We start from the raw sequence: 11,508 nt of genomic DNA, 5'->3' as shown, positions 1-11,508 counted from the left end.
GGCTAATTACGCCGTACCGTTTGTTTAGTGAGATTTATTAGCGAAACGGCGACTCGGGCTATGCAGCGCTTTATAGCTTTCAGTGACGCATGTTTACCCACAATAATGTAAATTTTGTGTTCAGTGTAAGCGCGGCGGCTGGCTCTCAAAACAATGTTTTGTGAATTACAAAACCTAGGACATGTTATACTCCATAGAAACACACTTCACCTCACCCAAGGTATGGTACCGTTTTCTTTTTGCAAAGACATTTCCGACGCTCCCGTTTGACTGCCGTGACGGGCATCACGGTGTTCTTTAGTGTGGCATTTATTGCAGAATGAGATACCAGTCTCGGTTTTTAGCAGCTATATACACTGTGTCTGTGGCCAGTGTGATGCTAAATCTGCCACATCGTCTCTTCAGAGGAAAAACATAAGGAAAACAGGCATGTGCAAAGCAAGTTAGGTGTATAAGGAATATTGCCAGAATCCTGAACTTTTCTCTACCTAGTGAACTTCCGCGGAAGTGGGTCGTCCTTGCCATGGCATTATGCATGCGCAAGCAATCAGAGTACCGGAAAGAACAGAACCTAAATAAGCACGTTCATATAAAGTAACAGACATAAAACACCAAGGAAGAGTGCAAGAGAACGTTTTTTTAAAATATTTTTCGGATGTAGAAACATAATGCGAATAACGTGAGTAAGCTGAACTAAAGGTTGAGCTTACTCAAACCTCTGTCTTAACTGGGTATTTCGTTAAAACCAACACATTTGTACAGATGGTGAACAGTTCCAATGGCGAACATTTCATTCTTAATAGTACACCGTGTATTCAACAAAACTTTCTGGCTTTTGGCTGATGTCGCCGTGAAACAGCCAAATTTATAAAACAAGGGCTGTCTACAATTTACTCTATACTTGCGTTAGAATACATAGAAAGCAACGCTTTAGCTGGATGAACACTGCTAAACTGTCGACATATCAGGCCACCCTCTTCCTCTAGGTGGATGCGCTGCTTCCTTCGCAGGTGAAAGACGACACAGATCGCTCATTCAGCCAGGGCACGTCGTATATGACTGCTGTACAGGTATCCTTGACCGTCTGCAGATATTAAACAAATTGAAAGAAGGGAATCACAATAGAGAAGTAATGATACAACTCAAGGTAAATGCACATATTTCTGTTATGCGAACAACTGTCACTTGCGCCGAAAAGTGAGCACTTGAAAATGACTTTCGGGGAATGCGAACCGGAAAGTGGTGTTAATGTTCTTTTTGCGCGAAAAATTAGTCTATCTTTCTCCATAAACAGTAACTAAGGGGGATTCCTTGCCTCATAATTCAATGTTCCCAGCTCAGTGCTTCCGTACAGTACAAACGCTTGCTGCGTTGCTCTAATTTTCCCTTAAAATCTCCCTTTCTAAATATTATATGCATTTCCTGAATAATCATGTACCCTGTTAATATTGCCACTGATTATGTCTGCTTTTTACTAAAAGCTTCACTTCTCGATCACGCGAAGAATTAGGTTAGAGATGTACTGACACGAAACTTAAATATTTCGGCTCGTTGCTCTAATTAAAAGCACGGCTGTCGAGAACCCTAAAACAGTGTCGTAGTACTTGGAAATTCATTTAATATATTTTTAATGCCGCTATCTTAAAAAAAAAAAAAGCTCTTTCGGTTTAGGTATCAAGGGGATGGCTTCGCAGCGACGTGCTAACACAAGTCGACATCGCGGAAAGACTGCTACTCAAGAAATAATAGCACCAGGGGCTATCCTCAACAGTGTCACATTCCTCCATCTTGTAAAATTTCGTAACGGCGGCATTTTAAGCCAATCGGAGAGGCCACAGCAGCCCTCCGGGCCAATCAGACTAGACCAATGGCGGAATTCGACAATTTCCAGAATAGCACCCCAGCTCTGTCATTTGCTTTCAGTCACACGTGGTTCCCTAAACAGATGAGTGAAACGTCGTCCAGCGACTCCGAGAGCGATTTCTGCGATTTAGGCTGCATGCAGGTCGCAGATTTCGCAAACCCAGTGAACTGTGTTGACTCGTCGTGATAATGTTCATTGCGCTTGGGCTGGCTTGCATATGCTAGGTGACGAAAACTTTAACATCAAAGCAAAACATTTAAACGAGTTATCTGGCTCCGGTGTGTGGAGAGCGTTGATAGTGCACACCATGTCAAAGAAAAAATGTCCTTTTTGGGGTGCCTCAAAAATCATTTCAGTATTTCTTTAAATGTCTTGTGATCCGAGTGGCGTGTGTGTTATTTCCCACTTTATGTTTTCGCCTCCCTGAACGTCGCAACATATTTTTATCTCCTTGCTATACAAAAGTATTTCTTGTAAAACTGTACTCGCCTCTGGCCAAATCCTGTAATAATAATATCTGGGGTTTAACGTCCCAAAACCACCATATGATACGAGAGAAGCCGTAGTGGAGGGCTCCGGAAATTTGACCACCTGGGTTCTTTAACGTGCACCTAAATCTAAGTACACGGGCCTCAGACATTTTCGCCTCCATCGAAATTGCAGCCGCCGCGGCCGAGATTCGATCCCGCGACCTTCGGGTCAGCAGTCGAGCGCCATAACCACTAGACCACCGTGGCGGGGCCCAAATCCTGTAAGTTTTCCCGTTTCCATGTTTAAAGATGACTGGTGACTCATGTCGTACTTTTATTGCGATAGCAATTATATGGACAGTCTCGGCTGGAAAATGTCCGTCCCCGTCGCCGTCATTCACTGTATATGTATAAGTATGTATTATATATAGAAAAGCCATAAAGAAAATAATTCAGAAATTATTTCCGACGCGCGGAATCGAACGGGCGACCTCTCGATTTGCAGCCCGCCGCGTTAGACGTTAGGCCACGACAACACCGTCTCTCAGCCTGCTAACGGCGAGCTATTTATATACACCATGCAATTCAGCATGCTTTCTTAGTGGCCACATAGATGGCGCGACGTGCGCGCGTGTGGCGCGCTTTAAAGATCGTCGCCCCGCTCCGATAACGCCGTTGCTCTTCGCTCTACAGGGCGTGGTCGCTTTCGTGCGCTTATCTCGAGGAAAGAAGGGGCGGCTGGTGGGGTGCTTCGCTTCGCTCGCTGCAGCGGCCGCGTTTGCGAAAGGAGCGCGCTGTTCAAACAGAAATAAGTAACAAGTGTGACAATTAGTTCGCGCTCGTCTTGTGTGTACCTGTTCGTTCGTTTCGTGCGTCCTGCTTTATGTTTGAGCAGTGCGCTTCAAGTGCCGAGCTGTGACGCATTAGTTCGCGCTCGTCCTGTGTGCGTTCTTTTCGTGCGACCTTTGGGCTCGAGCGACGCGCTGGCAATTTCGAGCTGCTTTCCGTTATTCGCGTTAATTACAATTTATTGCTATCGCATTCATTGCTTCGCCGTTGCGGCGAAACTGTGACTTTTTTACTCCAACACCATGATTGACAAAACGCACTCATGTTTCGTAAAATAAACGTGAATAAAAAGAACTTAAAAAAAAGCGTCTCCGCGGGCACACAAGCCTTGCGCACGTTATTGATTCGATCAACAGTCTGAAAGTTCGGACTTGTATTAATTAGACCCTTGCATAAAACTATCCATTTCATGAAATCTGAGCGAAAATAGGGAATTCACAATATTACTTCGCCGCCTGCGGTTTGGTGCAGCATTTCCGCGACACTTCCTATACAGGATGAAATGTGCGTCGAGTCCTCAGTTCTCTTGCGGCCACCGAGACGAAGATGTACATTATCTACTCCTCGAGTGCGAGAACTATGATTGAGCGCGAAAGATATTACGAGCAAGTTTGTTGCCTTTAGATAGGAGACCATTCACTGTAAAAAAAAAAAAAATAGGTCCATGGTCGATAGCGGCCTTCAGTAAAGAGCGCTGATCGCCTTCAAGAACTTTCTCGAAGAATCAAATATTTTATGCAAATATTAACACACTTTATACTGAAAGCAAATGCGTAACAATAATATTGGTTTTCCTGCGTTTGTCAAGCCATGCACAACATATCTGCGTTTGGACGAGTACATGGGAACTTTATTTAGCTATTAGAACTTGTACTCGACTACTTAAGACTCATATGTGTTCGATTGCACTGCATTTGCCCATCTTGTGTTCGACTGTATAATATTTGTGCCCCTCTTCTCGTTATTTTTTATTGCGTATTTTGTCTGCTAAGCGAGAAGGAATAGCTGGTGCACCATAAAGGCATCAACCTCTCCTGTCCATCCGTGCAATAAAAAATTGTTTAAGTGATTTGCGTGCGCACTTGTGACCAAACAGCACGAGGGCTTCAAGTTTACAACAGCGATTTTCCATTGCTGCTGCTTCAAACAATCTGGTTGAACGCACCGAAATGTACAGCATACTAAGGCGCAAATTCGAAAGAGCCTCTTCGAAGAAAACAAAAAAGACACATGGCATAAATTACGGTTTTCTTCATCGTATCACAAGTCTCAATAACTATTCGTTTGATAAATTTGTTTATGTCACCATTGCTGTCTATAGCACCGAATGGTTGAATTTACATGCAACCATGCGGCGTTTTAGTAGATACCTGAATTTCAACCAGAACACTTACCTCCCTGGATTGTGGAACACAAGCCTCTTTGGTGTATTTTCTGTTACCCTGCATGTAGATTCACCCACCTTGAACTTGATTCGGTAGTTTGTACCGGCCACAACCTGTCACCATGCAGACGAGAAGAAGGCACCATTAAGTTAGACAGAACATTTGTGAGAGTAGAGACGTTCTTTCTTCATCTGCAACAACAAAAATATAAGTGCCTTACCCAAAGCACCAATCCAACAAGGATGCCCATTTAAATTGGTTTACATGAAACGCCGGACTCTACGCTGTGATGTGGTGTTTGGAAGCTCCTGTTTTAAATATGCAGTCTTGCGAGCCCTCCGAAAATATTTTTCGTAATTACCTTAGACTGTTGGCCTCTCTGAAATGCTCGTAGAATTTAGGGTCCGGTAATGATGCGTACAAATACACATTTATTCCTACAGATGAATTCTAGGCCCGTACCGTAGTTTTCCATCTTAAAAATTATTCAATGCATCACAATGTCGCGGTCATCATCACGTCGTTTATGCCGCCGTATTTCATAAGTATTCTTCTCCGGTCAACGCGGTCAGGCGTGTATTATTTTAAACAGCTACCTGTAGTGGCTACAGAGTTATCGATTCGTCACTGAGACACCGGAATCAACGTCGCATTTCGCCCTGACATAATATCATCGTGTTTGATCACAATGCGAAAGTGATAGAGTAATGCTCCTCTTTCTTGATGAAGTCACAGTGCTTACGGGGAGCTCTTCGAGAAGCCTCTTCACAACAATTGGATTTTTCACAGCATTGTTGAAAATTATCAGAGGTTCGTAGTCAGTCGCGCAGACGGCGTTAATTAATCGGTGCTGTCATCGTAAGTGTCGATCAATTAAAAAAATGGCGAGTGATCTTTGCTAGGACTCTCAACTAGCGTTTCGCATTTTGCATGTCGACTCCCTCATGTGTCTGTAGAAAACAAATGAAGGGTTATAAGGTTTAGATCAGCATGTCAACGCAACGCAATTACTGTTCGTGAAATAACGACAAGGCCGTGCTTTATCTTTGAGCTTAGATATTTCTTGTCGTTTTAAGTTTAACAAATGCGAAGCTTCTAAAGAGCGGTGCGCATCAACAGTTTTTGCAATGCGCCGCTAAATGAAGGCCAGCGCACCTTTTCTAATAATTACAATGTTCTTTAAGTCTAGCGTTTAAACAGCGTCCTATATGGCCTACGTATACACGATTCCATGAAAGAGGTGTCGAGTATGCGACATTGGATATACAATATACATAATTATGTGCATGCCTGATATGGCATTTACCCTGCGGAAAGCTTGCCGATTCGCCACACGGCGGTCTACCTCAGCACATACAGTGGCTAACTTGTTCTTTGTAGAAATACCATGCGGACATCATAACGAGATGCAGCCTTCCCTAGGCTCTGGGTGAAACCCTGTACATATGGAAGAACTCAGATTTCTGCGCTGGTCTTTCAGCCGAGACACAAGTTTGCACCACTCTTTTGTGACACCTCGGTGTTGTTTGGACATAAATATCAAAGAGCACGCGAGCTTGCTGGGGCTGCGCATGTACATGGATGGATGGATGGATGAACAACTTTACTTTAGTCCTTCGGTACGCGCGATTCGCGCGCAGCGGGCCGCTCCCACGTCGGGACAGAGAGGCCTTGCCCCTCCGCCGCGTCGCGGGCCCGATGGACAGCCCAGAGCTGTGCTTCAAGGTCCGAGCTGCGTAGAGCTCGGTCCCACTCTTCCTTGGTGGTCCTGGCCCCCGGTGCCAGGGGGCAACCCAGAGCATGTGAGCAAGACTGGCTATTTCTTTACAAAAGAGGCACGCATTGTCAAGATGCGCGTCCGGAAAAATATTGTGCAGGAACGCCGGGCATGGGTAGGTGCCCGCCTGAAGTCGTCTGTAGGCGACTTCTTGTGCTTTATTGAGTGCTTTGTGCGGTAGCGGCATGATTGACCTATAGTACTGGGTGAGATCATTGTAAGTGACGAGGGGGTCGCGCTCGCTCTCCATCCTGCCGAGAGGGAGTCTGGGCGGCTCGCACGGTGAGATAGATCTCGTGCGGCCGCATGTACATAAGAATTCTTCATTTATTTGTTTATTTGTTTCGTTCCCAGCCGTGTGTTTGAAAGTGACACTATTGATTGTTGCTCTCAGGTATGTGGCCAAGTAGCAAGCGAGAGTTCGGATCGAAGCTGGCGGTCGCGTCTGCATGTGAGCTGCCATGCTGATTTGTAAGCACGGTTACTGGCAGTTACTGATACGACAAATAAAGGTATACGATGTAAATGCAAAGTGCAATAGGCATTATGACGTATCGATGTGGTGTAGTACATGCCAAAGAAACGCAGATGTCCCTTGTCAACTTTTAGGCAACTACATATACAACTACGTTTTGCTGCGCAAGCATATCACTTGCTTACGCCCTTCTGCAGCCTGCTTGTGTGGCACGGCGACAGCCGCTTCGCAGGCCCAAGGCCGCTGACGATCACGTGATCAAACATGGCGGCGCCCGCGTGCCGCTGCGGAAAATCCTCTACAGCAGACTTATCCTAGTTTTGAAACAATGTTTACATATTATGCAACAACGGTATTTCTTATTGTTCTCCTTTTTATTGCTTATAGTTACCTTGGCAATTTAGTCATCACTCAGCCCCCGTTACTCAATAAACAAATGGGTTAGTGCCGTATAAAGCACTCTTGTGAGCGCTTTGGAGCCCCCTTCCCATAAAAACATGGGTCCCTAATCTTCAAGAAAATTATTGGCAATTCGGAACACGTGGGCTGCATTAGAGCAGAGTCGCGTTGCATAATTCTTTCAGAGAATAGCACGCGCACATGATAAGGTTCATTTTTCTTTGATACATCACTTACGTTGCCCCAGCTCCTACGTACCTGACTCTCCACATCGACCAGTTCGAGCACGGTGTCGAAGTACTCCCGGTCACCAACCTGTCGCGATATAGCGAAGTGCGCCAGTTCCTCGAACAGGGTGTTGTCGCCGACGCTGTGCCTATGCCATCCGCCAGGCAGCCCAGGTTGAGCGGCGCCAAACTGGCAGATGGCAATCAGGACTGCGAACCCGCACGTGGCGATCCTCAAAGAAGCCATGGTCGCCTGCGATTTTTATGGGCTAAGGTCAACAAGACTTTGAAGCAGGCTTGTTTATTGATATATTGCCCGTGTCCTAAATTCTAAACTTCCCATACTTGCATTAGTAAACTTCGGGTATTGCATTGACTCGTATGCATACGCCATTTTCTTAGCAGTATGTAGTTGCGCCATACGCTCGTCTCTGCGGTTCTCTCCTTGCTACTGATACGTGGGCTATACTCTTGTACGTACATTTTATATGAGTGTAAAGGGCGTATTTATTGCAGAAGCTTTTATAGCGCCATAAATTGGAGGGGCCAGTGCGTCTTCCTGTCTCGTTTGAGTATGCATGTACAGTAAAGCAAGAAGCAGTACGAATTGCGCAGTCGACGAAACGGCTGCATATTTCAACGGCATCCAGCCCTGTTTGCTTTTCCTGAATGTGCTTAAGCATAAGCAGAGAGCGCAATATCGTATGATTTTATTTATTGTTTACGCAATACTTGTATATTACTACTAGTAACCTTCACATACGGGGTAGAATATTGTATAATACGATAAAGCTCGATAATTTAATCAGGAAACGTGTGACCAAGCGGAAGAGACCGGCGTAAGATCAACAGATAGAAATACAGCAGAGGGAATGGGAGAACAAGCAGAGGTTGCTGACGCGCTAGCTGGCATTAAGAGAGAAACAAAGGACCTGGGCAGCTGACGCCATGAAACAGGCTAATAACCAATGGTCAAGTAGAGCGACGGAATGGCTACCAAGAGATTGGAGACGTGGCTGAGCAGTGGACATAATATGAGCTTACTGACACTATTATTATATTTTAATATTATCAATATTCAGTTAGCCCAAAAAGTGTGTGAACATTAAGCGCTTTGACATATCCTGCGCACCGACACATTCTGTGATTGGCTGTTCATGGTTTCCCCTCTACTGTCACACGCAACATCAAGTCATAGTCGTTGCGACACTCCGCTTCAATGTAATTGGCTGTTCATACTTTCCACTATTCTGCTACAGCCAATATAAATTTATAGTACTTGTGACACTTGAGCTCAATCTCGCAGGGCTACTTGTTTTTTTTTTTATACGATTTCTCATTCTTTTATGCTAGCATTCAACGTCTGGCTCATAATGCCAGCTTTAAGCGTCACCTAGGCATTCGTCATATCCATAATCATCCTCCTTTGAGGGAAGCGCTAGGACAAGCGGTCATAAGGTAACGGTTATTCTGAAAGAACTGTTGCATACCTTTACCTTATAAATAGTATAGCTGGGGCTATAGTACCAGCTAATACAGCATTTCCACTTCCAGAGCCACGCTCATGAATAACACAATATATGCGCGCGAAAGCCTGCTCCCAAAATTTCGCATAAACCGTGCTGTGCTCGAACAAGCGCCCAATGTTGTCATGGTACCTTCTTTGGTGTAACTTTTATATTTAACGTGGCGTTATTTGGTCCTCCCACAGCAAATAGCATGTGAGTGCTTCAAGCAGACAGTTGATTAAATTTCTGCGGAATAAAAATAATTAAAATTTTCTCTGTGATGAAGTGTCCGATGGTAGTCTGCAGAGAAGGAATGTAGGACGCCTAATGTGTACGAATACAGTTATAGCCAGCCTTTATTGCTCAGTCTGCCGGGTATCCTGCCACCTCATTTTGGATTTCGTGTCTTTTGACCAGCAACATATAAAACTCAACATCAACGTACACCCTAAGAATTTCAAAGATCTTGCGCGGAAAACATAAAAGCTAGCCACACGTTTTCCTTTTTTTACCATGCTGCATTTGCCACACTGCATATCAGGACATGAAGACGCACGTGCAATCCGCATTAATCAATATTGAGCGCACCTTCCTTCTCAATAACTTTACAAAAACTATTTGTACTAGATATAACCTCTATGACACCTTTATGTTATTTCATTCCTTCTTTTAACTTTCTCGTTCAGCGTCGCTGTGGGTGGATACCGCTGCTCACGTTGCTCAAATTTATGCTTTTTTATTGTAAATGTTTCTGTTATGTTGTTGATGGCGCTCTGACAATCAGTATTTGGCCATCTGCAAATATGAAAAATATATCACGAAAAACAAGGGCCAAACTGTTCTCAAAGATATAAGATCCCTGCAGGACATCGTATATCTACAGTGGTTCTTGCCGCAGCCGCGCCAATTGCGCACGTAAGATAACGTTTACCACCGATAATATCTCGTAATTATATCGATCTTGACAGTGATGCTGCGTTTTTCTTAATGAAGATTTCTCCAAGATTTTTATGGGTTAGTTGAACCATGCTAACAGCCTATCGATTGTAAAAACATTTATAGTGTATTCTACCGCGTAAATATACGTAATAATAGCAGGAATATCAGCATGTTTCAAGAGTGAACTTCGTTTCAAGGATGCATCGTGTGACATTAAGGCGTGAATATTCTCATAGAGGAATGCTGCTCTAATCGCCTGTGGCTACCTTATCTAAACTTATGTTCAGATAGTATGTCTTCATCTAAATCTCTGGATTCGGGACTATACTCAAAGACTATAGCGAAAGCGTGCGTAACGTGCCAGCAACGCGAGTAGTGTGCAATAAAGCAAAGGCTGCACAAAGCGTTTTGTTTTTACTTTTGCACAGTCATCTAATCATATAACTTTTACATATCCGTGACAGCAAGGACAAAGCGGTCATAAATACCGTAAACATTTTAAGTGACCATAATGCTTAACTGGGTGTGTCCAAGAAAGAAGGGCGCAGGTTATGCGCTTTACACCTGACCACCCTTTTCACTGTTTTTATATCGCTTGCTAAGGCTCTAAACTCACAGCAAATAGTGCGAATTACTTAACCCGAAGTCAGTAGTCGTGGGGTGTCAATATGTCTGCTAGTGGGCTATTTCATCTGGTACGCAATCAAATCGAGAGCAACTTACTCTGAGAATTTCAGGGGTGTAGGCCGACAGCAACAGTGTTCCACTTCAGCTTACGCAGCGACCGCTCGAAATACTGATGCCAAGACCGCCAGTTCAAGAGGCAGGAATGGCCGTTGGGTGAGCGTCTGTCAAGTGCTAGACGCTGAATCTGGGAACGGTGTCGTCTTCGAGTGCTCCCCAAAGATAGTCCGCAGCGTCGTGCCGCATTTTCTTTTGCTAGTTCGTGAAAATGAAATGGAATAAATAAAAAAAAAAAAAGAGAATGGAGATGTCGGATGACCGGGGCGCTGCGCAAACTTCAAGTACTGCGGGTCACGCTCGTTGCCATTCACACTGTTTTCAGCTAGGCTGATATATCACGAGAAAGGCTTGTGCGAATGAAAAGATATTAATGAATAAGGCACCAACGTTAGGGTACCGTTTCCAAGGTGAAACTTGCGCGAATAATTGTTGCTAATTAAAATCAATTCAGCTGCTCCAAATTGCAGGCGGACTATTTGTTCTTTATTGTGACGGGATTCTTTTTTTTTTCTCTTCTTTTTTTAGGAGGGAGTATTATTTGCAAGAAGGTGCGAGGCGAGAGTCTGAGGGGATTCTGACAGATTATTCCTCAAATTATTCATTGGCTTATTCTTATAGATGTCGATGAAACCGTACAATTAACGTATATTACATGCCTTTATGGTAAAGCAGCGACGTTGACACTTAGTTAACGACATCCTACCCAGTCGGCATGGCATAAGGCAAGAGTCTGAATCTCACTGCACATAGCAGGCCGCAGTCAATAAATGCAGTCCCTCAAGGGCCAGGGCCGTAAAAGAGGTTGTAGCGGGAGTGGTGTGTGTGAGGGGCATGAACAAGATGTCAGCTAATGCTGGTGTTTTAAAGAAGG

General features: G+C 44.3%; 1 pseudogene; it reads right to left on the bottom strand.

Moving 5' to 3' along the window:
* Positions 1–810: 810 nt before the first annotated feature.
* Positions 811–10,746, bottom strand: LOC119374850 (salivary cystatin-L2-like; annotated as a pseudogene).
* Between the last annotated feature and the right edge of the window lie 762 nt (positions 10,747–11,508).

This window comes from Rhipicephalus sanguineus, chromosome 11, assembly GCF_013339695.2.
Source record: "Rhipicephalus sanguineus isolate Rsan-2018 chromosome 11, BIME_Rsan_1.4, whole genome shotgun sequence".
Taxonomy (NCBI): domain Eukaryota; kingdom Metazoa; phylum Arthropoda; class Arachnida; order Ixodida; family Ixodidae; genus Rhipicephalus; species Rhipicephalus sanguineus.
The sequence above is the reverse complement of the archived record's forward strand: the minus strand, read 5'-3'. Positions and strand labels throughout refer to the sequence as shown.